Source organism: Myotis yumanensis, unplaced genomic scaffold, assembly GCF_028538775.1.
Source record: "Myotis yumanensis isolate MYYU_CA2020_CCGP unplaced genomic scaffold, mMyoYum1.0.hap1 SCAF_2, whole genome shotgun sequence".
NCBI classification, from domain to species: Eukaryota; Metazoa; Chordata; class Mammalia; order Chiroptera; family Vespertilionidae; genus Myotis; species Myotis yumanensis.
The window spans coordinates 68,276,950-68,303,261 of record NW_027223753.1 but is presented as its reverse complement, the minus strand read 5'-3'; the positions used below and the strand labels follow the sequence as shown (position 1 = coordinate 68,303,261).

Here is a 26,312-nt window from a genome sequence, read left to right as displayed (position 1 = left end):
TTTCATTTTAGAAATAATAATTGGAAAGGCCAAGTGTGTGTCTGAGTAATGTCAGGGGAGGACAATCCTGCAGCACAGGGCCAGGACATTTGCACATCTGAGGCCAGTATGGACAAAGAGTGCAAAAAAGGAACAGGCCAGAAACGCCACGATTTATTTATGGTTCTTCTCAGTTGTACCCAAAGGCTCCATAAATCAAAATAAAGTCATCATGATATGCTCAATTATGAAACAACTGCTTTTCCTTTAGCTTGCACAGATGTAAATAAAAATCAGGAGAAAAAGCCAAGTTTTCCAATTACATAAAAAATGATATCTTTCTCTCTTGGGAGAGCATGACTCTAGATTGTATTTTACTCTGCAGCTGTGGTACATGAAACAAACTATTTCTAGAAAAATCCACTGAAGAAGACTGTAATTATATGGCTCTATAGAAATATATTTAATTTAAAAATTACAAGTGGGTTATAAAATTATAAAACCCGAAAGGCACTTCAGAGGTCATCCAGTCCATAACTCTCATTTTAGGAGTGAAAAGCTTAAGTCAAGAGAGATTAGGTGACTTGCCCAAGGGCCACAGCTAATGGTGAGTCCTGACTTCTAACCAAATCTTACTCCTCACTCTATTGTTCTTAGTTAATACTACATCACGCTGATTTGGACGTAACGAATCTATCATACACTAAGAAACAAATAGTTTAAATAGAACATCTCCCATACTCATTTTCTCTTTTCATGCTCCTATTTGACAATATAAAATTTTTTAAATAAAATTTTATGAATACATTTAAATGATTCTTAAGCTATAGTACTCTTATAGTCCCATAAATGAGAACTTTAGACTCAGAAGGAAAAGTAAGAGGCAGGTTGAACTTGCAACCCAATATACTTCCGTATTATCATCCCCTTTGATATTTCTATGATATCATACATTAAATTAGTGGCCCCATCACATTATATGGAAAATATTCAAATTGAGCTTGTTTTCCTAAGGGTAGTGGTGGTCGGGAGCCACATGACTCTTCTCTAGCAACTCTTATTCTCTCTCATAACAGGAAGATGTTATACCTCTTCCTCCTTATACTTTGCACATATATAAAGAAAAATCCTTTTAATCACTTTACTTCAAGCCGTCCATCTCAAGGGCTCTGCTTTACATGACAGTTTCCACAGTTATGTTTATTGTATTCATAAGCCTTTGAATCCACTAACAATTTGTTACATATGGTCAGCAGCGATTTTTCTCTCACAAGCATAGATTACCCTCATTTACTTGTGCATGTGCTCTAACTAATTATGGATATAAGATATGTCAGGCACTGTACTAGATCCTGGGGAAATGAAAATGAACAAAGCAGACAAAGTGCCTACCCTCACTCACATGTATCCTCATGGGAGAATGCGCATTAAAGTGATTTCTGTAAAAGCATGATTTGTGACTGATGATTTTTAATTTAAATTTTTTATTGTTGTGACTGATCTTTGTACATGTGTTTATTGTTTCCTGTGCCAATGGTGCACTTTAAGAGGTGGTTGTTTTTATTTCACTGAGAATAGGGTTTATATCTTGTTTATCTCTGCATCTTCTAGAATATGGCACAATCCCTTTTAATAGAACCTAAATAAGTATTTGCTAAATTAAATTAGACCTAAACATACATAGACACTCACAAATACACACACACTATCAAGCATTTTGTAGTAAATGCTATTATGTTATTACTAGAGGCCCAGTGCATGGATTCGTGTACTGGTGGGGGGGTCCCTCGGCCTGGCCTGCGCGGATTGGGTCGAAACCGGCTCTCTGACATCCCCCGAGGGGTCCTGGATTGCGAGAGGGTGCAGGCCAAGCTGAGGGACCTCACCAGTGCATGGTCAGGGACAGGGAGAGACCGTAAGAGGGCTCCAGGGCGTGTCCAGCCCATCTTGCCCAGGCCCAATCAGCTGGACACCAGCAGCAAGCTAACCTACCAGTCAGAGCGTCTGCCCCCTGGTGGTCAGTGTGCGTCATAGTGACTGGTCAAATGGTCTAACAGTCAGACACTTAGCATATTAGGCTTTTATTTTATAGGGCTAGTGGCCCAGTGCCCTGTCACAGTGCAGAAGCCCTGTGATCCATCACCCCAAAGAGGTAGGCCAGAGCCAGGGGAGGCCCCGCCCCAACGCTGCAAGTTCCCGCCCACCCGCACCTGCTGCGCACACAGGCTCCAGCTGATTGGTCGTAATGCCTGAGGGTGTACCGACCACTTGCATATTACCCTTTTATTACCCTTTGATTAGTATAGATCTTGTTATAAACTTTGACACTATGATAAAAAAAAGAGTGACTATTATTATATAGCTTCACATTATAAGTAATGATTATTCAAAGAACATCCACTACCAAAGAGAAAGCTGGAGAAGAGGAAAAGAGTCAGTAATAATTTATAATTTCAAAGTTAAGGTTCACCGGAATTTTAATGCACAATGTTCTGTCATTGTTATAAACAGGATGTTGGACCAATGACTTCTTAGGTCTCAGCTTGTACCCAATGGCTGAATTTTTGGACTCCCTTTATCAGAACATTACACTGTTAAGAAACAAGTGACAGAAAATACATCCAAACATAAAAGTCTTGTCTATAATATAATGGTTTGGAATACTTCATTTATACATCAATATGACAATAATAATTATTTAATGCTTATTCTGTATATTTTAAGTAAATTTAAATTCAGACATTTTTTTCTTTTCTGAAATGAGGCTAACGTGTAATCTAATAGTCTTTAAAAAACTGGACCAGAAAAGATTATCACCAGATGCTACTCATTCCCTCCCTCATCTCTGTTATTCTGAATATACCTAGAGCCTCTCTGAGAAATATGGCTTCAGCTCTCTCTGCATCCCACTGGTATTCTTTGTCACCTCTTCATTCCATGTTGTCTCTATCTCCTTTAAATCAGGTACAATTTTCCAGAAGGCAGAGTATATACTTACCCCCCGCCCCTCTGACCCCCCCCCCCTCCCGCATAGGATCCCAAATCCTTGAAAAGACTATGTGTTTCTCCTCAAACTCTCGATATCATTCAAATGTGATTTAGACAAGGTTTCAGTTCTTTTGATCAGTCTCAACATTAAAAAATGAAGCCTAGAATTCGTTTTTGAAGTTTTTAATGATTGTTTTCGAAGACTACTGGTATGTCTTCTTCCAAAGGAAAAAAAGAGACTGAGGTTTTTATCTCCAATCCACTTTTCCCCTGGGGCAAAAAAAAGCCCAATAGTGCTAAGCAGCAGACATAACATGAACATACATGTATGTACAGGCCAGAAAATGCAAACCAAACAAGTTTGGAGAGTCTATGAGGAGGGCTCCTGTTTTCCTGATGAAGGGATCCAAGGAGAGAAAGCTAAAAGTCCTGCCCTTCAGAACATTTAAACCAATGTTTTTTGTTTATTTTTCACCCTCTGGAGTGTACAATAATCTGAAAAGGCAAGGGTCACCTTTTAGTTCATATTGCTAGCTCCATGGCCTAAAATGCCCAATAGTTTGTTGAGTTAAATTCCAAGTGATTCTATGGGGGGTGGGGGGTGGGGGGTTGTCTTTTTTGTTCCAACAGGAAGCTTGGTGTGTTTTACAAATACCTTTTCACAAATACAGATAGACTGGTACTTATAAAAACAGTCAACCAAAAGTGTGCCAGGGAAGTTAAAGCAACTTGTTATCAAAACTTTCCCACTAAGCTTTTTGTTTTTAATGGGATAAAATTTTTAAATTTCCAGCTACGTTAAATACAACAAGTAGGAAACAGTAAACATTGCTCCGGAAACAAGAGATTGGTGTTTAAAGTGAGAGATTAAAAAACGAATGGATTTATAGTCTGATCATTTTTATTATCCTTTTTATTATTAAACTCATCTTTACTGGAATCTACCATCCAAAATTTCCTTTTAAAGATCAGGGATCTTAGAAGGGTTCCTAATAGCAGAAAAACTAACTGCTGAGTAATTCTGTTTGGGGCTTTTCAAGAGGGTTCTCAGAAAGTCAGCTCATTGTCTTTCCCCCTGGATGTGCTCCGTAAAGTGATGGAAGAAAGATGTTTAGGTCTCAAGCCTCCAGGGAAGAAATAAAAACCCAACTCTGCAGGAGGAAGTCAGCAACTACCAGACATTCACTGTCAGAATATTAAAACTGCCATGAATGTACCTAAGCATTAGAATATTTGGTTTCTGTCCATCCAACCAATAAATATTTAATTCAAGACTGCGTGCCTACAAGAAAAATATTTTTTTGAGTTTGGCTCTAAATTTAACATATTGATTTAATGGCCATCTTTTCCAAGTAAGACATTATTTCTCACAGCAAAGCTAAATAAAATCTAATGTGATGATATTCAATAGTCCTAGAGTCTCAAATCCTAGAATCTGAGGGAGGCATACAAGGCTCTAGGACAGTGGTTCTCAACCTGTGGGTCACGACCCCTTTGGTGGTCGAACGACCCTTTCACAGGGGTCGCCTAAGACCATCCTGCATATCAGATACTTACATTACGAGTCATAACAGTAGCAACATTACAGTTATGAAGTAGCAATGAAAATAATTTTATTGTTGGGTCACAACATGAGGAACTGTATTTAAAGGGACAGAAGGTTGAGAACCACTGCTCTAGGAGAAGAGGTCAAAGGCCACTTGCCTCTCAGACCTAGACTTTGACAAAAATCTAAACAGAAGAAATGCTTGGATTATATGAATCATTCAGGAAAATACATCTGTTTTTGAAGCGATTTATTTAGTTAAAAACAACAACAAAGAAGAACAACAAAAACTATCGCAAAGGAAACAGTGAAACGAGGTGATAGACATTACATAATTGCAAAGGTCAAGTGATATGTGTGGCTGTCAAAGGTCACTAAAAGGAGATATAAGCAATAGTAGCAGGGCCTTGTGGTGCTAATACTGTAACTGGAATGTTCTTTCAATCCCCCCTAGCTCTGCAGACTCTGATACAATCTGCAGAGCTCAGCTCTAACACCACCTGCTCACGGAAGCCATCCCTGACCAGGTCAAATCCAGCACCAGAGGCCCCCACAGCACAGTGGACTTCCCTTGATGGCAGGCCCCTGTCACAGACACCATTCTCCACTCATCCGTGTGGTTCTTGGATTAATGTCAGTCTCCACTGTTTTCCCAGCACCAAACAGTATTTGGCACATAATAGGTGCTCAGCATTTATCCATCAAATAAAAGAATAATGGATTAAAAACAAAGTCATGAGAATAGTGTAAGTGTGAGAGCTCAGACTTATTTATTTGAATACTTTGTCAGCAGTTTGGAATAAGACCCAACTCAATACCATCTTTATAGACACTGTACAGTATTTGGAAACTATTTACTTGCCGTTGCTATTGTTGATCAGAAAGATGGCTTGGGGCCAGATAAAGTCTTCCTGAGAAAACTATCTCAAAGACATTGAGAACCCTGCCCAATTTAAAGTGGTTGAGAGACCTAGAAAACAAGATACTGAAGCTGAGCAATATACCAACTGTCATGGTGACACCTAGTTATCGTAAGACAGTTTCAGAAGTGGTTTTATCCAGTAACTTCATCAATGGGATGAAAAGGTGGATACAGGATGCTTAAAAGGAGCAAAACTAGTTCAAGAGTTGTTAAATTGGGAGGTGTTAAGTATTAATCACAAATCCTAAAAAGTAAAAAAAAAAATCGTGTAGCAAGGTCACAAAAATTTATTTAAAACATTAGCTTTAGCAGAAAAAGCTAAAAAAGATGCAAAAAGAAACTTACTTTTTTTTTTTTTTGAGGGATTAAATGTTAATATTTATTGAGATTTTTCATGTATCAGAATTCATTTTCATCATCTTATTTTGCCCTTTAGATGTGCCCCATTATTTATATTTTATCACTTATAGTGCACACATGACAAGATACTTTACTTGGGAACTTACTTTTTTTTTTTTTTTATTTAATAATTTTTATTTCTTAAAGTATTACAAAGAGTATTACATATGTCTCCTTTATTCCCCCCCTTGACATTCCCCTGGCCCCTACCCCCCGCCCCCCCCCGCCCCGTGTCTTGTGTCCATTGGTTAATCTTATATGCATGCATAGAAGTCCTTCAGTTGGTCTCTTAATCCCGCCCCCCAACCCTCCCCAGGCTTCCCACTGTAGTTTAACATTCTGTTCAATGTTGCTCTGCTTCTGTATCTACCCCTGTTCATCAGTCCATACTGGTCCCCTTTATTTGTCCCAACCTCACTGGAGTAGTCTCAACCTCACCAGGGCCGTCTGAGCCTCACCAGGGCCGTTTCAACCTCACCGGGGCCGTCCCTAGCTCACGGGGGCCGTTTCAACCTCACCGGGGTCGTCCCTACCTCACGGGGGCCGTTTCAACCTCACCGGGGTCGTCCCTACCACACCGGGGCCGTTTCAACCTGACCGGGGTTGTCCCTACCACACCGGGGCCGTTTCGACCTGACCGGGGTCGTCCCTACCTCACGGGGGCCGAGAAACTTACTTTTAAAAGTTAAACATTTCAAAACCTTTGCTGGAAGTTCAGTAGTAAAGTGGGATTTCGGAATGAGTGGATGATCTTTTGGGTGGCGCAGGGTCAAGGGAAAAGAGAAGGTTTATGGAACAACTGTGGAATTTGTTTGATTTTGGTTGTTGTTTAATGTTGATACTATTTTTCAGATGACCCATGTTAAAAACTTTTTTTTTCATGTCAAAAACTTAACAGACCAATGTTTTAGGGGCCTAAAAAATGGTTACACAAACATAAATTAAAATTGTTTAAAAACAAAATACATTTCCATTCAACAGAGAAATAGAAATGGTGGGAAGACACGTTGGTTCACATCTACTCAATGTCCTTCGTTACAAACAGGGTCAGTGTCAGGATTCTTGTGGGAAAGAAGTGGGGTTTGGGAGAATGCGATGGAGAGAGCCATAAGACCTTAAATCACCCTGGGCTGCTTCTGGAGGCTGAGAGAGGGATGAAGTACCATTGGATATTGCTACTCCAGGAGGACAAAGTTTCCCAAGGATAAAAGCAGTGAATGACTTTGAAAACCTTTATCTCCCTAGCACCTACTACAGGGCCTGGAAGCATTAGTAATTCTTTCTCTGAGTACTAGGGTAGCTTTCATCTGCAAGACATTAAGCTCCATAATGTGGATATACAGAGAGTAAGAGAGACATAACCACTGACCTTATGAACCTTACATTACGTTGGAAAGACAGGTAGTAAGTAATTACACAAAACCATTTAGTCATAATTGGGATAGGTGTGAGGAAGTGGGAGTTTAGGATACTCTGAGAGTACACTGAGGCGCCTGAGCTACTGGGGGTTAGAAGTGATGCTGCATGGAAACATGAAGGACAGGCGGGAATGGTTATCTAGGGACAGTTGGAGGCCAGGGCCAGGAGAACATGCCGGAAGGATGAAAGGTCTGCAGTGTAATGGCTTTTTGTCCCCCTCTCCGAGATGTATCATTTTGCCCTCCATCACTCACTATAAATATTTTGTTTTTGTTTATTTTGAATTAGGGTGGACCTCATATTTTCTGTCTCTGGAGACATGGGGTAGCCTGAGCTGGTCCTGATTCCGTGAGACCAAGGGAGCAGTAAGTTACATGTTCTCAGACTAAAATGGCAAAAAGCCACCAAGATTCACCAAGAGTCTTTATCTAAGGCATTTATGCAAATCTACCCCAAGCAACCTTTTTGTAGAAGCCTGTAGACCGAAACAGTTTTTCCTGCTGCTAAACTGTCTTCTAAAACACGTGGACCAAACTCCACTGGGTCTCCTGGGTCATCCTCCACGTGACGCCTCAACTCTTGTTAATGCAGTGTGAAGATGCCCAAAGTTCTGGTTGAGTAGCCCACGCCTGTAGTGAATTTACAAAATTCTCATCACAAATAGTGAGCATCGTTCTAGAGCAGTGATGGCGAACCTTTTGAGCTCGGCGTGTCAGCATTTTGAAAAACCCTAACTTAACTCTGGTGCTGTGTCACATATAGAATTTTTTTGATATTTGCAACCATAGTAAAACAAAGACTTATATTTTTGATATTTATTTTATATATTTAAATGCCATTTAACAAAGAAAAATCAACCAAAAAAATGAGTTCGTGTGTCACCTCTGACACGCGTGTCATAGGTTCGCCATCACTGTTCTAGAACCTCAGTGGGCCAGTCATGTCAGTGAGGGGGCTGCTCAGTAATTTCCTAGGACTGAACACAAGTGGCAACCATGAGGGCCAAAGACTGCTGCTCTCCCCTGCATCTGCCCAAACATGGTCCAGCCTGCAGGGTAGATAACACACTTAAGTTCCAGTTCCTGCTTAGGAATGGACTTCTGAGGATATTCGGTCTCTGGCTGGAGGATAGTTTCCTTTGGGCTGTTTTTAAATTTTCTTCTTTGTTCCCTTTGATATATCCTTTTTTTCTTCCTTTTATTTCTTACTCCTGTCCTCCCCCTTTCCTCCCTCCCTACTTCTTTAATGATTCATTATCCAATTACTATGTGTCAAGTATTAGGGATAAAAGATAAATAAGAAGCTGTAGTCGAATATGTGGGGAATAGATCTGTAAACAAGGAGACTCAAAACGTGTTATTCCTTCTCTTTGCTCCTCAGCACTTTCTATGGATTCAAACCCCAAGGGTTTGTGTGAGCCAGACCAGCATTAAAAAGGATACACGCCACATGGCCATTTAACCCCTACAGGTAGTTTGCCAAAAGGTCAGAGATATAAAACATAGCACGAGATTGCCCTGGGATGAAATAAAAATGGAAATAAACAGCTACCTTAACTTTTACAATCTGAACTTAGAACAGAATAGTTTGGGATAGATATTTTTTATTATAAATCCCCTGCTATATGAATTGTTGTAACTTGATATTCAAAACTCAAGAACCAAATAGATTTGGATAATAAGAGGTACTATGAGCCTGGCCTGTGTGGCTCAGTGGATGAGCGTCGACCTATGAACCAGGAGGTCACAGTTTGATTCCCTGTTGGAGCACATGCCCGGTTTGTGGGCTTGATCCTGAGCAGGGGCCATGCAGGAGACAGCTGATCAATGATTCTTTCTCATCACTGATGTTTCTGTCTCTCTCTCCCTCTCCCATCCTCTCTGAAGTCAATAAAAATGTTTTTTAAAAAGAGGTACTATTAGAGATGCTATTTATTAAATATTTCCATCCATTATTTATTTTTTAATTGACATACAATACTACAGTAGTTTTAGGTATATACTAATAACAATGATTTGATATATGTATATATTGTGAAATGATTACCAGAATAAGTTTAGTTAACATCCATCACAACACAGTTACAATTTGTTTTTCTTATGATGAGAACTTTTAAAATCCACTCTCTTAGCAATTTTGAAAAATACAATACAGTACAGTTAACTATAGTCACCATGCTGTACATTATATCTCTGGGATTTATTTATCTTATAAATGGAAATTTGTACCTTTTAACCACCTTACCCATTTCATACCTGCTCCCTGCCTCTGGTAACTACCAGTCTGATCTCTATATCTATGAGTTCAGTTTTTTTTTAAAATTATTTTTAGGATCCACATATACGTGAGATCACATAGTATTTATCTTTCTTTGTCTCACTTACTTCATTTACCATAAAGTTTTCATGTTGCATAAGGTCCATCCATGTTGTTGCAAATGGTAGGATTCCTGTCTTTTTTATGGCTAAATTATATACACAATATGCATACATATTTATCACATTTGTGTTATCTATTGATGAACACTTAGGTTGTTTCCATGTCTTGGCTATTGTAATAATGCTGCAATGAACAAGGGATGCAGGTATCTTTTTAAGTTAGTGTTTTCGCTTCCTTTGGATAAATACTCAGAAGCAGAATTTCTGGATCATATGGTAGTTTTATTTTTTGTCTTTTGAGGAACCTTCATGCTGTTTTCCATAGTGGCTGCACCAACATACATTCCCACCAATCTTTTCTCCAAATCCTTCCCAACACTTACTATTTCTTTCTTTTTTTTTTTTATAATAAACATTCTAACAGGTATAAGATGATATTTCCTTGTGGTTTTGATTTGCATTTTCCTGATTAGCGATGCTGAGCACCTTTTCATGTACTTGCTGGCCATTTGTACGTCTTCTTTGGGAAAATGTCTATGTAGGTCCTCTGCCTTTTTTTTAAAGCAGATTAGTTTTTTTTCTATTGAGTTATATGAGTTCTTTATATATTTTGAATATTAACCCCTTAGCAGATATATTATTTACAAACGTTTTTCCCATTCCATAGGTTGCCTTTTCTTCTTGTTAATGGCTTCTTTGCTGCACAGAAGCTTTTTAGTTTGCTGTAATCCCACTTATTTCTTTTTGCTCTTGTTGCCTTTGATTTGGTGTCAAATCCAAAAAATATTGTTAAGACTGACGTCAAGAATCTGACACCGTATGTTTTTCTTCCAGGAGTTTTATGGTTTCAGGTCTTAAATTCGTCTTTAACACATTTTGAGCTGATTTTTGTGTATGGTAAGATAGTGGCTGTCCAGTTTTCCCAACACCATTTATTGAAAAGACAACCTCTCCCCCATTGTTATGTTTTCCCATTGTTTCTTAAACTGGCTTTTTTATTTTTCCTGATGAGAAGATCCACAGCACTTTTTAAATCCTCAGTGGGATTTATAACCCCCCCAAACACGTAAACACTACACCAACAGTACATCAGCTATTATAGAAATAGCTGTGTAAAGAAAGCAGTTACTGGAATTAAATGAGAAAAAAATCAGAACAACATGAGTGAGTCAGCAGGAGGGTATAACAGCTTTAAAGGTATCAACTTCAAAGAAAAAATGAAATTATTTGGGTTGTCCTAGTAACACCAAGATAAAATGTGGAAGTGAAAATGTGAGACTTGACATTTAAGAAAATTTTCTTCAGCATAAGGTCTCTCCCATCATGGAATGAGCTTTACCATGGAGACAGGAAAAAAACATATAAACGGATTAAAGAAAGAAAATATCCAAGGGAGGAGAAGCATAGTTATAAGGATTAAGCTGAACTAATAAATACCCGGTACCTTTCTTTTCTTTAACTCACATTATTAAATAGGGGGGAGCAAAGTGTCTGCAGCGATCAAATTAGACTTTCTTCAGTGACATGTGATCTTAAATGATTTTAAATGTTCAGCTTTTGTATTATTTCCACCCACTCACTTTCCCCCAAATGGTACAGAACTTCCACTCATTCTAGAGCTCTGGCTTTATTAACAAGAAAAGGCAAAAGAAAAAACAAACAAACGTAAGGAATAGGTTATATTTCCTATGCTCGATCTCTACTTTTTTTGGAGGTGATCATCTCTGGTAATTAAGACCAGACCAGACTTCAAAGAAATTGAATTTCATATTAATATACCATTACAGTGGCTGGGGGCACAGCACTGAGGTCCAAGTGTCTCCTTCTCGATCCTGGCTCTGTCACTTGTACGCTGGGTGACCATGAGCAGGTCACTAAATCCTTCTGTTTCCTCATATTTAAAACGGGGAAAAGGGTATAGTTTCTTTCACAGGGTTGTAAAGTATGTAAGGGATAATCATGGCAAACACTAATTACAGTACTGGGTAGGAAAGTAGCATTCAATATACTATCAATAAAGCTAATAATCAAACTTGATAAATGTGAAATAGGGTTTACTATTAAGAGTAAGAATTCCTTGGTGTTTGCAGCCTCTAGTTCTAACTTGAGGTATCACACTAAAGAAAATTATTTATAAAAATATAAGAAACAAACTTTGAAAGAAACATTTGTGTTAAATGGGAAAGAAAAAGTATAACCATGAACTTTTAATATTTTTGTGCCTCTCAATTGCCCGGCATTAATGTTATCTGTTGAGCTTTCTTTTTAACTTTCATGTTAAAACCATGAGGTAGGTATTATCTTGGCTCTACGATGAAGGAAATGTGCAGACTAAATAATTTCTCCAAGGTTGCAAAGCCTGTGAATGGCGCAGCAAAACTCCCACTCAGGTCTGTCAGATGCCAATGCCCAAGCTCATTCGACTTCATGAGAGAAATGTTTTCGTCTCTAACAACCTCCTTTATGGAAATTTAGGCCTGTCATCCATGGGCAAAAACATCTATTTGGGCAGTTCGCTATCTGAGGACTGAATTCAGGGCATATTTACGATTTGCACACTCTAGCCTAAAATCTGGTGCTGGGAGAGAAGTCCAGTCTGAGGAAAGATTTCTTTAAAGGTTAGAAAGGACTCAGCTTCTCTCTGTAAAGGAATTACTGGTATGGGACTTACTCTTCCAGAAAAACAGAATTTTACCGCAGCCACAGGAGGCCTTTAGGCTGTACTCTTGTTTACACCAATTTCTTTTGTCTGGTGCTAATCCCTTGGGTGGAGAACGCAATCCCCAAATTCCATGCAGTTCCAACCCTTTAGTGGGAAAAGTGTGTGATTTCTAGGAACTCAGTGCAGCAAAGCAACAAGAACCCTCTGTACCGGGAATTTGAATACTGGGAAATGTACACCAAATTAAAATAGAAGGACAGTGACTACTTACTTCCTTTTCATTGTTCTTGTTCCAATTAATTTGGGCAAGACAATTATTAACCACCTCTTGTCCCTAGAAAATGATCAGAATCTCCCTTCCCTGGTGTTTCAGTGAAGTGTTTTGCTTTATTGCGGATGCGCCCACAGAGAGGATTAGTTTTCCTTTTTAAAAAATGGTTCAAATGTTCACGGCTTTTTAAAAATTATGACTCTGCAATTTGCCTTTCCCATTCAGGCCCCACAATGTTTCCAGAGAATTCCCAAGGGTACCTAATGTCTCTGTCCAATCCATGGCGCCACAGCCTTAGCTCTGCCAACTGATTTTTGACGTGAAGACATATCCAAACGTACTGGACACCTCTGAAGCTGCAGCTCTGTTAGAGGAATCTGACTTTGATGTGATTTCACATCCACCTGAGTTCCCCAGCTCATGTTCCCTCAGCCTCAGTTTTCTTCATATCATCAGAGGCCACCTTGCAGATACTTATGTTACTGCCCTGCTTTCTATTTAACCTAAATTTCTTCATCCCAGCTCCCCAAATTCTTCCTTCTTGAGTCTTCCCTGATTTAAGGAATGCACGATCTACCTGATGGATCGATGTGGGGGTTGAGACAGGGAGATGACACTAAGATTTCTGACTTTGAAAATCAGAAAGGATGGAATTGCAATTTACTAAAGGGAGGGGGAAGCTGCAGAGGAGCAGCTGTGGGGAAGGGGTGGGGAGGAGTTTCACCAGAGACATGTTAAACCGGAGATGTCAGCCGTCCAGGTGGAGGGGCTCCATTAACAGTTGGATGCATTGGGCTAGCGTTGAAAGATCTGGCCTGAGGATGTACATTTGGGAATGATTAGGGTATAGGAAGTAGTTAAAGCCACGGGAGAGAATGGAGTCACGTAGGAAGTATATAGAGAGAAGAAAACTACCTAAGGATTTCCAGCAGCAAGGGGCATTTTCCAACCAGATGTGGGATTGGATCACTCTCACGCTTCCTGTATTTTTCTGCACAAATGTCTTATCAGAGACGCATTCTCTGATCATATTTACAGTATTAATACTAACTTGATAACACCAGTAGCACACCATCCCAGCATTCCCTTTTTCATCCTCCAAGTTACTTTTCTCAATAGCATTATCTTAATTGATATATTACACATGTGCTTACTTGTGTTTTGTTCTGTCTCCCGCCTTACAAGGTAAATTCCATTAGAAAAGGGGGCTTTGTTTTGTTCACTCTTATCTCCCAGTATGCAGAACAGTGCCTGGAACATAAACAAACAAACAAACAAAATACTGAATAGTTGCTGAATGAGTGAATGAAAAAATGAGTACATATCTATTCTAGAATTCTCCCACTTGTGAAACATATATAACAGAAACATTTCTGTGAATACTAGAATTTAGGGTTAGGTGCACTTGGTTTTGGGGAAAAGAACCACTAGATTTCTTTTGCAACTCTGCACTTTTTCATGACACCTACATTATGCTTAGGCAAAGAAGGCATACAAGGCCTCTTAGGAGATTTATGTGGAGGTTGAAAAGGAAAATCTTTCTTTGACTTGTTCAGTGAGTTGGAAGAGAGAAGATAAGAATGAGAAAAGAGGTGTTCTCAGCCTGATTGATTTGGAACCTTGGGCTCCTTTATAACATTAGCAGTATCATATTCTTTCCTTTACTCTCATTGACTGCCTCAGTGACACTCTCCCGGCTATGGAATAAGGTAAAGACCACAAGAAGAGAAGAACAGGTGTGTGCTAAGCAATGGCAGTGCAGTAGTGACCATTGATGACTGGGGTCAAGAAACTCAATGGCAAATGACCAGCAACACACAAGTGCAGAAAAATGGGAAAGTGAGTACTGTGGGAAGTTATGGTGACTCAGAAGTGCAACAAATGAACAATACCGTAATTTTTTTAAAAAAAGATACTGAACTTGTAGTATTCAAGAGCCAGAAAGGTAATCGTTTGCTATAACAAGCATCATTTGGGTCCCTTACTAGACTTTGGGGATCTATCTTTTAAGAGGAATTGGGAAAATATCAGATAGACATTGATTTAAAAGCAACAAATTATCAAAAATGTATCCAGATGGTAATCATTTCTGACTCATCTCCATTGCTATCACCCTGGTCCATGTCATCATCATCTTTCAAATACATTATTGCAGTAGCCTCATAATTGGTCTCCCTGCTTCTACCATTGACTCATACAGATAAGTCTCAACTGAGCAGCCAGAATGATCTATTAAATTACTGAGTTTCTCCTTTGCTCAAAATCATTTCTCACTTAGAGGAAAAGCCAAAGTCTGTACACAAATCTCACAAGGCCCTTCATACTTGGCACTCCCCCAACCCCAATACCAGTGGCATAGCCTTCTCCTTCATTCTTGCTTTGCTCAGCCACATTGGAACTGCTTGAACAACAGGTTCACTCCTTCCTCAGGGCTTTGCATTTCCAGTATCCTTTGTCTGGAATTCTCCTCTTGTTATCTGCGTGGCCCAACCCCTGACCTTCTTCAGGACTTGCTGAAACTTATCCAGATTCCAACCACATTTCACCATCTCTGTCACTGTCACTCTGGTCCCAGCCTTTACCAGCCCTTGTTTGGATAATACTGCAAAGTCAGTGTAAAATTACAACCCCACCCACAGACCCAGCACTCTGTCCTTCTGCCCTGCCTTAGTTTTCTCCAGAGCATTTAGTATCTCTGAACATAGCACATTTTTAAAAATTGATCTTTATTGTTGAAAGTATTACAGATCTCTCCTTTCTCCCCATTGAGCCCCTCCTCCCCGCATCCACCTCCTCACCAGGCTTTTGCCTCACTATTATCTGTGTCCATAGGTTATGCATATATGCATATAAGTACTTTGGTTGATCCCTTCCTGCCCTCACCCCTTCCCTCTGAGAATCATGTCTGTTGCATCTTTCTTTGTCTCTGGATCTATTTTTTTGATCAGTTTATTTTGTTCTTTAGGTTCCACATAAAAGTGAGATCATATGATACTTGTCTTTCTGTGACTGGCTTATTTCACTTAGCATAATACTCTCCAGGTCCCTCCATGCTGTTTCAAACGGTAAGAGATCCTTCTTTTTTACAGCTGCATAGTATTCCATTGGGTAAATGTATCACAGTGTTGTTGTTTTTTATCCACTCATCTACTGATGGGCACTCGGGCTTTTTCCAGATCTTAGCTGTTATAAATAACACTGCTATGTACATAGGGGTGCATATATTCTTTCGGATTGGTGTTTTAGGATTCTGAGGATATATTCCTAGAAGTGGGATCACTGGGTCAAATGGCAGTTCCATATTTAATTTTTGAGGCACCTCCACACTGTTTACAATAGTGGCTGTACCAGTCTGCATTTCCACCAGCAGAGTACTAGGGTTCTTTTTTTTCCACATCCTTGCCGGAACTTATCATTTGTTGACTTAATTGATAGTAGCCAATCTGGCAGGTGTGAGGTGATACCTCACTGCTGTTTTAATTGGCATCTCTCTGATGATAGTGACATCGAGCATTTTTTCAGATGTCTCTTGGCCATTTCTTTGGAGAAGTGTTTATTTAGGTACTCTGCCCATTTTTTTTTATTAGGTTGCTTATCTTCCTTTTGTTAAGTTGTCTGAGTACTTTATATCTTTTGGAAATTAACCGTTTATCAGATGTATCATTGGCAAATATGTTCTCCCATACAGCGGGTTCCCTTTTCATTTTGCTGATTTCTTTTGCTGTACAGAAGCTTTTTATTTTAATGTAGTCCCATTTGTTTATTTTTTTCATTGTTAGTCTTGCAAAGGCATCTTATCAATGAGATGTCTGATATTTTGCTGGCTACATTTTCTTCAAGGATTTTTATAGTTTCATGATTTACATTTAAGTCTTTTATCCATTTTGAGTTTATTCTCGTGTATGATGTTAGTGGTCTAATTTCTTTCTTTTTTTTTTTACATGTACTTTCCAATGAACCCAACACCATTTATTGAAAAAACTATCTTTACTCTATGCTCTTGCTTCTAATGTAAAATATTAATTGAACATAATGGCTTGGGTCAATTTCTGGGTTCTCTGTTCTGTTCCATTGATCTGTGCGCCTGTTCTTGCGCTAGTACCAGGCTGTTTTGATTACAGTGGCTTTGTAGTATAACTTGATATCTGGTATTGTGATCCCTTCAACTTTGTTCTTCTCTCTCAAGATTGCTTCAGCTATGTGGGGTATTTTTTGTTGTTGTTCCATTTAAACTTTTGGAGTGTTTGTTCTAGATCTGTGAAATATGCTATTGATATTTGAATGGGATTGTATTGAATCTGTAGATTGCTTTGGATAGTATGAACATTTTAATGATGCTGATTCTACCAATCCATGAACAGGGTATATTCTTCCACTTGTTTATATCTTCTTCAATCTATTTTTTTCAGCATTCCATGGTTTTTCGAGTACAGGTCTTTTACCTCCTTGGTTAAGTTTATTCCTAAGTATCTTATTTTTGTTGTTGTTGTTACAATGGTAAATAGGATTTTTAAAAAATTTCTCTTTCTGAGAGTTCATTATTGGAGTATGAAAATGCCAGTGATTTCTGGGTGTTAATTTTTAAAAATATATATTTTATTGATTTCAGAGAGGAAGGGAGAGGTAGAGATAGAAACATCAATGATGAGAGAGAATCATTGATCAGCTGCATCCTGTACACCCCCTACTGGGGATCGAGCCTGCAACCCAGGCATGTGCCCTTGACTGGAATCAAATCTGGTACCCTTTAGTCCACAGCCCAATGCTCTAGCCACTGAGCCAAATTGGCTAGGGCCTGGCTATTAATTTTGTATCTTGCTACATTGCCAACATCATTTATTAAAACTAGTAGTTTGGAGCGAATCTTTAGTGTTTTCTATGTACAATATTATGTCATCTGTGAATAATGACAGTTTTACATCCTTTTTTCCAAGTTGGATGCCTTGTATCTCTTCTTCTTGTCTGATCACTGTGGCTAGGACTTCCAGTACTATCTATATACGTAAAAGCCTAACCGACCATTCGACTGAGTTAGGCCTGTAGTGCTATGAACTTCCCTCTCAGGACTGTTTTCACTTAGTCCCACAGATTTTGATTTGTTGTGTGTTCATTTTCACTTGTTTCCAGGAAGTTTTTTTATTTCTTCCTTGATTTCATTGGTAACCCCTTCATTGTTTAATAACATGCTATTTAGCCTCCATGTGCTTGAATGTTTTGGAATGTTTTCATTGTAGTTGATCTCTAGCTTCATGCCATTGTGATCCAAGAAGATGCTTGATATGTTTTCAATCCACTTGAATATCTAGAGACTTAGTCTGTGTTGTAACATGTGGTGTATCTTTGAGAATGACCCATGTGCATGTGAGAAGAATGTATATTCTGCTGTTTTGGGGTGAAATGTTCTGTAAATATTAGTTAAATCCATCTAATCTAATGTGTCATTTAAGGGTGCTGTTTCCTTGTTGATTTTTTTATCTGGAAGATCTATTCAGTGATGTCAGTGGTAGTGTGACTGGATTGTTTCTGGTCTCCCCCTTAAAGTTCTCCAAGAGCTTTTTTCAGATATTTAGGTGCTCTTATATTATGCATATACTAGTGGCCCGGTGCACGAATTCATGCACGTTGAAAGGAAATTAATTAGAATAAATATTTTAATATCACTATTCGCCCTTTCTCTATAATAGAATTGTCAGAGATGAAAGAAAATTAGTAAAATGTACATGAAAATAATATACAAATTGATTAATAAAAAACAATAGCATGATACAACAAATATTTTCCATGAAATTTTTACTGTCAGAATCTTCATTTATCATTAATTTTTTAAAAAATATGCCAGGTATTCTGGAAAATTTATATCATTTGGACAAACTCTGCCTTTGCTACAACATTGAGTAAATTTTCCATCATATGGTTTTTCATAAGAGAAATTTAGGGATAGGCAACATTGACATGTAACAGTCATTCCACCTCAACTGTGTTCGATAATTGCATCCTCATTTACCTCATTTTCGCTAGGAAGGCAGTTCCTACCAGTATTGGTATTACTTGTCTATGACAGTTCTTCAGACATGTTCTGTTGACAACGTTGCTTTCTTTCAGCTTCAGAGGTACGTTGTGCCAAAAGTTGTTCTTCTGACATATTCTGTCGATGTTGTCACTTTCTTTCAGTCTCAGTGGTACACTGTGCTAATTAGTTGGTCTTCAGATACATTCTGTAGACGATGCCAGCTTCTTTTGGCTTCAGAGAAATGTTGTGGCAATAGCGGGTCTTCAGACATATTGTCAACAATTTTGGCTTCAGAATGTCAACAAAAACGTAATGTCATTGCCCGGCGCCCACAGCCACCGTTTGTGGGCTGGGCTTGGCTGTGGGCCACATTTTGTGCCATGGCAGCGTCGGCTGTGATTTGGTGGGCTGTTGCTTCGGGGTGGTGTCAGGGCCTGTGTCCCACTTGGGGGAAGCCAAGTGTTGCTTTGTTGGTGCTAGGTCCGTGGTGCCGTTTCTCTGTGCATATCACGGCCGCTCCTGCATTGAGTGTCTGCCCCTGGTGATCAGTGAGTGTCATAATGACTGGTTGGACAGTGGGAAGGACACTTAGCATATTAGCCTTCTATATATATAGATTTTTGCCAGGGTTACATCATCTTGCTGTATCAATCCCATTAGTATTATGAAGTGGCCTTGATTGTCTCTTGTTATGGCCTTCATTTTGAAGTCTATTTTGTCAGATATGAGTATTGCTACCTCAGCTTTTCTTTTCATTCCCATTTGCATGGAATATTTTTTTCCATCCCTTCACTTTCACCCTGCATTATTTTTTTTTGTTCTGAGGTGGGTCTCTTGTAGACAGCATATATATGGGTCTTGTTTTCTTATCCATTCAACTACGCTATATCTTTTTATTGGTGCATTTAATCCATTTACATTTAAGTCTATTATTGACAGGTACTTATTTGTTGCCATTTTAATTCTTTATGCCCGTGTTCCTCCCTTTCTCTCTATTTCTTCTTCTTACAACAGTCCTGTTAGCATTTCTTGTTTTGCTGGTTTGATGGTAATAAACTCCTTTAGCCATTTTTGGGGTGTGTGTGTGTTTTTTTTTGTCTGTGAAGCTCCTAATTTCACCTTCAATTTTGAATGATATCCTTGCTGGATAGAGTGGTCTTAGATTCAGTCCCTTGCTTTTCATTACTTTGTATACTTCAGGCCTGAAGTGTTTCTATTGAGAAATCAGATGACAGTTTAATGGGAGCTCCATAGGTAATTCTCTCTCTCTCTCTCTCTCTCTCAGCCTTTAAGATTCTTTCTTTGTCTTTAACATTTTCCATTTTAATTATGATGTGTCTTGATGTGAGTCTTTTTGGTTCATCTTGATTGGAATTTTCTGTGTTTCCTGGACTTGTGTCATTTTTTTTCTTTGCCAGGTCAGGGAAGTTTCCTGTCATTATTTCTTCAAATAGATTCTCTATTCCTTGCTCAGATTCTTCTTCTGGTACCCCTATTATGTGTATGCTCTTAGTTTTATTCATCCCAGAACTCCCTTAAACTCTCCTCCTGCTTTTTAATTTTTTTTCCAATTGCTTATCTGAATGGGTGTTTTTTCTACCTTGTCTTTTAATTCACTTATTTTATCCTCAGCTTCTTCTAGTCTACTGTTGAATCCTTCCAGTGTATTCTTTTTCTTTTTAAATATATTTTTTATTTATTTCAGAGAGGAAGGGAGGAGCGAGATAGAAACATCAATGATGAGAGAGAATCATTGATCGGTTGCCTCCTGCATGCCCCCAAGTGGGGATCGAGCCCACAACCCAGGTACATACATGCCTTTGATCAGAATCGAACCTGGGACCCTTCACTCCTCTATCCACTAGGCCAAACCAGCTAGGGCCTTCCAGTGTATTCTTTATTTCAGCTATGTCATTCTTCATTTCCAATAGATTCTTATTCATTCTTTCAACTTCTTTTTCATGTTGGTGTAGTTCTCATTAAGTTCCTTATAATAATTATTAAGTTGCTTAGTTCTCACTAAGTTGTTTGAGTACCCTTATAACCATTTTTTTGAATTCTTTATCTGACAAGTTGCTTGTCTCCATTTCATTTAGTTCCTTTCCTGGTGCTTCCTCCTTTTCTCTCATCTGTTGTTTCCTTGTCTCCCCATTTTAGCAGTCCAGTAGTCCAGAGTGCCAGGTGAGGTGGGTTGGATTGTGGGGGCAGGTCAATGTGTCCAGAGGTGACTGGTCTCACAGGGTCACAGCTGTGGGTCTGATCTTCTGGGGGTACTGGGTTAAGCACACCGGGGTGCTGTGGCAGGTCTGTGTGTCTGGGGGCATCAGGTCACATCTATTAGTGGTGTCAGGAGATGGGGCCATTTGTTCAGAGGTGCTGGGTCAGGCAACGTAGGTGGTAGTGGCAGGTCTGTGCATCTGGGTACATTGCATCATGATGACAGAACTGGGCACACCACGTCAAGGCAGTGGGGCCAGTCATCCAGGGGAGCTGAGCCAGGACAGCAGGTCCCCTGTGTACAGGTGGGCCACATGTCAAGGTGACAGGGTGGGCTGGGTGGTCCACTGGTGGGGGGAGCAGAGTGGGCCAGGTGCTGCTCAGCTGGTAGAGGAGGTGGGGTGCTCCACTCAAGGTGATGGCAGGCCAGGCTCTCCACTCACTAATATGGTGAGACAGGTCCTGCATACTGCTAGTCAAAGCAGCCGGCTGGTACTCCATGGCCCACAGTTTAGGAGCACTGAGTTGCTATGTCTGGTTTGTATGTCTAGAGCAGGGGTCCTCAAACTATGGCCCACAGGCCACATGCAAATACAAATATTGTATTTGTTCCCGTTTTGGTTTTTTACTTCAAAATAAGATATGTGCAGTGTGCATAGGAATTTGTTCATAGTTTTTTTTTAAACTATAGTCCGGCCCTCCAACGGTCTGAGGGACAGTGAACTGGCCCCCTGTTTAAAAAGTTTGAGGACCCCTGGTCTAGAGGCTTTAGCTCCTAGCAGTGTGATCAAGGGCATCCATCTGTGGCCTAGGGGCACTGGGGCAGGGTCGCTCCCCGCAGCCTCCTCCTGTGGAGTAATACATATTTTAATTACTATGCATAATACCTGTAACATTTCTGTATAGAAACAGAATCTATACAGAAATGTTACATAAATTGAGAGAAACAAAGGACATAGATAAGTCTAAGTGATGAGTCAAGAGCATGGAAGTATATGGACAGACTGACATACCAAGTATAGAATGCTACAAATTCATATATAAAAACCGGCTTCAAACTGCTGCATGAGAGATTCAGGGTATACAGGAAGACCTGTTAAATGACTGAATAGAAGATTCTAGAACAAAACCTGTGGATTGCTCATGCTATAGTGATATGATAAAATAGGACAGTGAATTATGTTTTGAGGGTGAGAGTTGCTCTCTGAAGGCACACTGCTAGGGGAGCCCCTTCCCCACTGCTCTGCTCAGAGCCTCTTGAGTGTTTCTCCAGGAGTCAAATCATTTATTGAAATGGCAGAAAATGACATGTGTTTCCAAAGGGAGAACACATGGACTGATATTGAACTAGGAAATGCCAATTGGAAAACCTGTTGACAGAATCTGGGCTGAGCCAGTCTCTTGAAATTTATTAGGACATCTTGGAGGAAATAAAACAGTGTGTAGGTAGAATGGTGATTGGCTGCATGTTAGAATCAGTTAGAAATGCTTGGGTCCAGTTAAATCAGAATGCCTGGGGTGAGGTTTGTTTTTAAAGATTCCCAAGTAATTCCAACATGCAGGTGGGGTTGAGACCCATTTCCCTAGAAACATCTTATTTTCTCTTCTTGTGATTAAAAAAAAAAAAATACCCGATGAGGTCTTGAAGAAAAACTAGAGCTTTATCTGGACTTCCCAATGTAGAGCTCATAGAGTTAAAATGATTTCAGTACTTGATGAATTTACAGTTTAATAAGCACAAGGAATAAGCTATTCATATCTTTAGTTAATATGTACCTCAGACTCCACCTCTCGTCTTCCCAGGTCACCCCATCAAGACCAACAGGCTCTCCCATGGGAAGAGCATGCTACTAGGATAACATTTGAAAGGGTCTTAGACTATAACTTCAGTGTTCTATTTTTGAAGCCTACGGCTGTGTATTTTCATATGCAGTCCAAGATCAACACTTTCTCTACCTGCTCTGTTCACTCCTTCACTCCCCTGGGTTATTTATAAACTCATCTGTCTCCCCTCCCCCACTCTGAACTCTGTAGGGGCAGAGGCTGCCCTGCTCATTTGGGCACTCCCAGCCTCCGGCCTAGTTGTCTGAGCGGTAATGGTTTTATGTGACAAGGAGCTCCACAGGTATAGCAATGACTTACCCCTCCAGAGTTTCCTGAATGTAGAAAATGCTCTGAACATTACAAGTGTAGTTCTGGAGGGGTCCATCTTTATTTTATAGGTGCTTTTTTTGGTAGAATAGCAGTATTAATCTTACCCAGCAAAGATCTCCTTACAGATGAAGGAAAACCCCACCTCCATCACAACGTGAGCTAAGGTTTACTCTGTACTTAGACGGTGTCAGTCACTTCACATGTATCCTATTATTTAACCATCGATTCCTAGGTTTTAGGCCTATTAACTCACTCTTACAAAAGAAATGGAGGCTTCAGAAGGTTAAATCTCCTGCCTGGGGTTACACAGTGGCAAGTAGAGAAGCCCAAGTACAACCCAGGTAACCTGTTTTAGAGCCAATTATTAGAAGTCACTAAACTTCTAATAATTTCATGGACAACAGTAAGAACAGAATTGAAAACTGAACTCCTTATTGATTTAATCTAGGAATTAGTGGGAAAGAGTATTTTCCTTTACAGAAGGATTTCTTAGGAACTGAGAGTGATACTACTTAAAATTTCCTATTAATTTATAATATCAGAGATGCTTTCTTTTAAATTTATATTATATTCACAGTGTAATTATATTAGAGTTGTTTTCTTTTAAATTTCTGTTAGTGCCTCCTAACTCTTTGGGTTTAAATATCTTAGCTCTTCATTCTCTTGGTCAATAACTTTAAAGAATTTAAAGGATAAAATCTACTTCATCCAAGAGCTAAGGAGAGTACAGATACTCCATTTCCTTATTGGAGTGCCCATTTTCAGCATACTATACATTCACATTTTTAATTAATATTTTATAGTTTGGCACCTGGTGATACACAGGTTCAGTTTTTATATCAACAGTTTAGTTTTAGAAAGGTAATAAGGATTTCTGGTTCATAGGTGATTCCAATATAAAAACAGTGATGGTGCTTTGGTATAATCTTTCTAAAAATGAGGACATAGCTGTCTATTTTTAAAGTACTGTGTTCCAGCTGCCTTTTCCACTTCCATTAAATAAATGCCTTAGTTGGAGTAAGAGATGTTAAGAGATGCGGAATGACTATTTTAAAATGTTATGGAGGTTAAATATTTTCTCATTTTTCAGATTATATTCTAAAAACAAATGTATTCTAAAAACAAATGTATTCTAAAACAGGTTCATTCCAGGTTCCCAAGCAAACACACCCAAATAGATTAATTAATATATCAGAGCCTTAGACTGGTTTCAAATGCTATACTTACACTGCATGATGTCACACAAGTAATTTTTATTCACTTTGAATATGTCAACAGGAAGAGGTCTGGCAGAAACATAAAAATTCTAAGCAAACTAATTCTGAGACTCAAGCAATTCCATTACCAGAAACGTTAGTTAAACCAAACAGTAGTGTGGCCAAAGAACAACAAGGAACACCACTGTTTTCAAGATCTGTGGTTTCCTCTTATAAGGGACCTATTCTGCTCTTACTTGGATCTGGCACAAGGGGGCTTTTTGACAGCATGGTATATTTCAATTAAAAGAAGCATCTCATTACAGCTGAGTAAACATAGAGATGTTCTTGGTCATACACTTACATCCCTGAATCCTCTATAAATGCATCTGCTGCTTAAAATTAATAACACACTTTATTGCTTCACCTAAAACATTTTTATTATTGTATAAAATTCTCAAAATGCAATATGGTCCTATGTGCATAGTTCCAGTTTGGGTCTAAAATATTTTTCACTTCTGTTGAAGAACAAGTCCCCTGAACATTCTGCAGAAACAGACTGTCATCATACTAAGCATCTTTCTGCTAAACCACAATGTCCACTGCTTACTGAGGCCACTATTACACGTAGGTGGACTATTCATAATGATGGGTAATGCTCCCACTTAGGGCATGGACATAATACTAATTGCTTAAAAAATTTTTAAAGCCCTGGCCAGTTTGGCTCAGCGGATGGAGTGTCGGCCTACAGACTGAAGGGTCCCAGGTTCGATTCCGGCCAGGGGCACATGCCTGGGTTGCGGGCTCAATCCCCAGTGGGGGGGCGTGCAGGAGGCAGCCAATCAATGATTCTCTCTAATCAATGATGTTTCTATCTCTCTCTCCCTTTCCCCTCCTCTCTGAAATTAATTAAAAAATATATTTAAAAAAATTTTTTTAAATCCTCACCCAAGGATATGTGTATTGATTCTTTTAGAGAGGGGAAAGGATGGACGGATGGAGGAGGGAAGGAGAGAGAGAGAGAGAGAAAAAGAGAGAGAGAGAGAGAGAGAGAGAGGGAAACATCAATATAAGAGAGACATCAATTGGTTGCTTTCCATACATGCCCCAACCAGAGATCAAACCCTGACAGGGAATTGAACTGGCAATGTTTCAGTATACAGGCTAACACTCCAACCAACTGAGCCACACTAGTCAGGGCTCATTGCATTTTACTACAAAATTCAAAGGCAATTTGTGCAAATAACCTTCTTTTGAAGTAATTACAATTGTTTTGTACATCTAGATGAAGTCCTTAGTCTAAAACACTATATGGCAAGTAAAATAAAAATACTCCTGTTATTACTCTACATGTATATATTACCTCATTGAACATCTGAACTCTAAGTGTAGTCATAAGCAGCAACATTAATCTAAAAAATAAAACTAGCCCTAGCTGGTTTGGCTCAGTGGATAGAGCATTGGCCTGCGGACTAAAGGGTCCTAGGTTTGATTCCAGTCAAGGGCCCGTATCTCAGTCGCAAGCTCCTCCCTGGCCCGGGCCCTGGTTGGGATGCGTGCAGGAGGCAACCAATTGATGTGTTTCTCTCACATTGATATTTCTCTGTCTTTCCCTCTCTCTTCCACTCTCTCTAAAAAATCAATGGAAAAATATACTCGGGTGAGGATTAAAAAATGCTGTAAAAAAATACAACTAAAAGTCACTTCTACTCACCATTTTGTTCATCATAAAGTGGTGGTTACAGTGCAAATTTTACAGCCAGAAAGACCTAGGTTTGGAATCTAGCTCTGTGCCAACCTCTTTAAATGATACACACTCAGAAAAGTACCTGGCAGTATATGACGATTGTCAAGTTCATTATGTAATTAAGAAAATATGAGCGAGGCTTCTCTCCTAGCAAGCTTCTGGATTCTGAAAAACCCCATTTATTGTATGTTCTCTATATCTATTACTCATGGAAAGTGCCTAAAAGTACCCCACATAAAGGTTTTTGGGGTCTTCAATAATTTCTTAAGACTGCAAAGACTCTGCCCTGCCCTGATTTAACATTACCCCAATACACCAAGTTTGTGAGTTCAATCCCCAATGAGCACAAAGATCAGAAGTAACCAATGAATGCATACATAAGTAGAACAATAAATTGATCTTTTCTCTCTCTCTCTTTGTCAAA

General features: G+C 39.2%; 1 protein-coding gene across 3 annotated transcripts in view; it reads right to left on the bottom strand.

The window, feature by feature from the left end:
- LRRC8C (leucine rich repeat containing 8 VRAC subunit C) overlaps window positions 1–26,312 on the bottom strand; it is a 139,658-nt gene that overhangs the window by 40,900 nt on the left and 72,446 nt on the right. Inside the window, exon 2 of one of the 3 annotated variants that reach the window (XM_070405566.1) lies at window positions 13,719–13,815. The exons of the other annotated variants lie outside the window; for them this stretch is intronic. The gene's annotated coding sequence lies outside the window, so the exon portion shown is untranslated. The remainder of the gene's footprint in view (window positions 1–13,718; window positions 13,816–26,312) is intronic. 3 annotated transcript variants of the gene reach the window in all.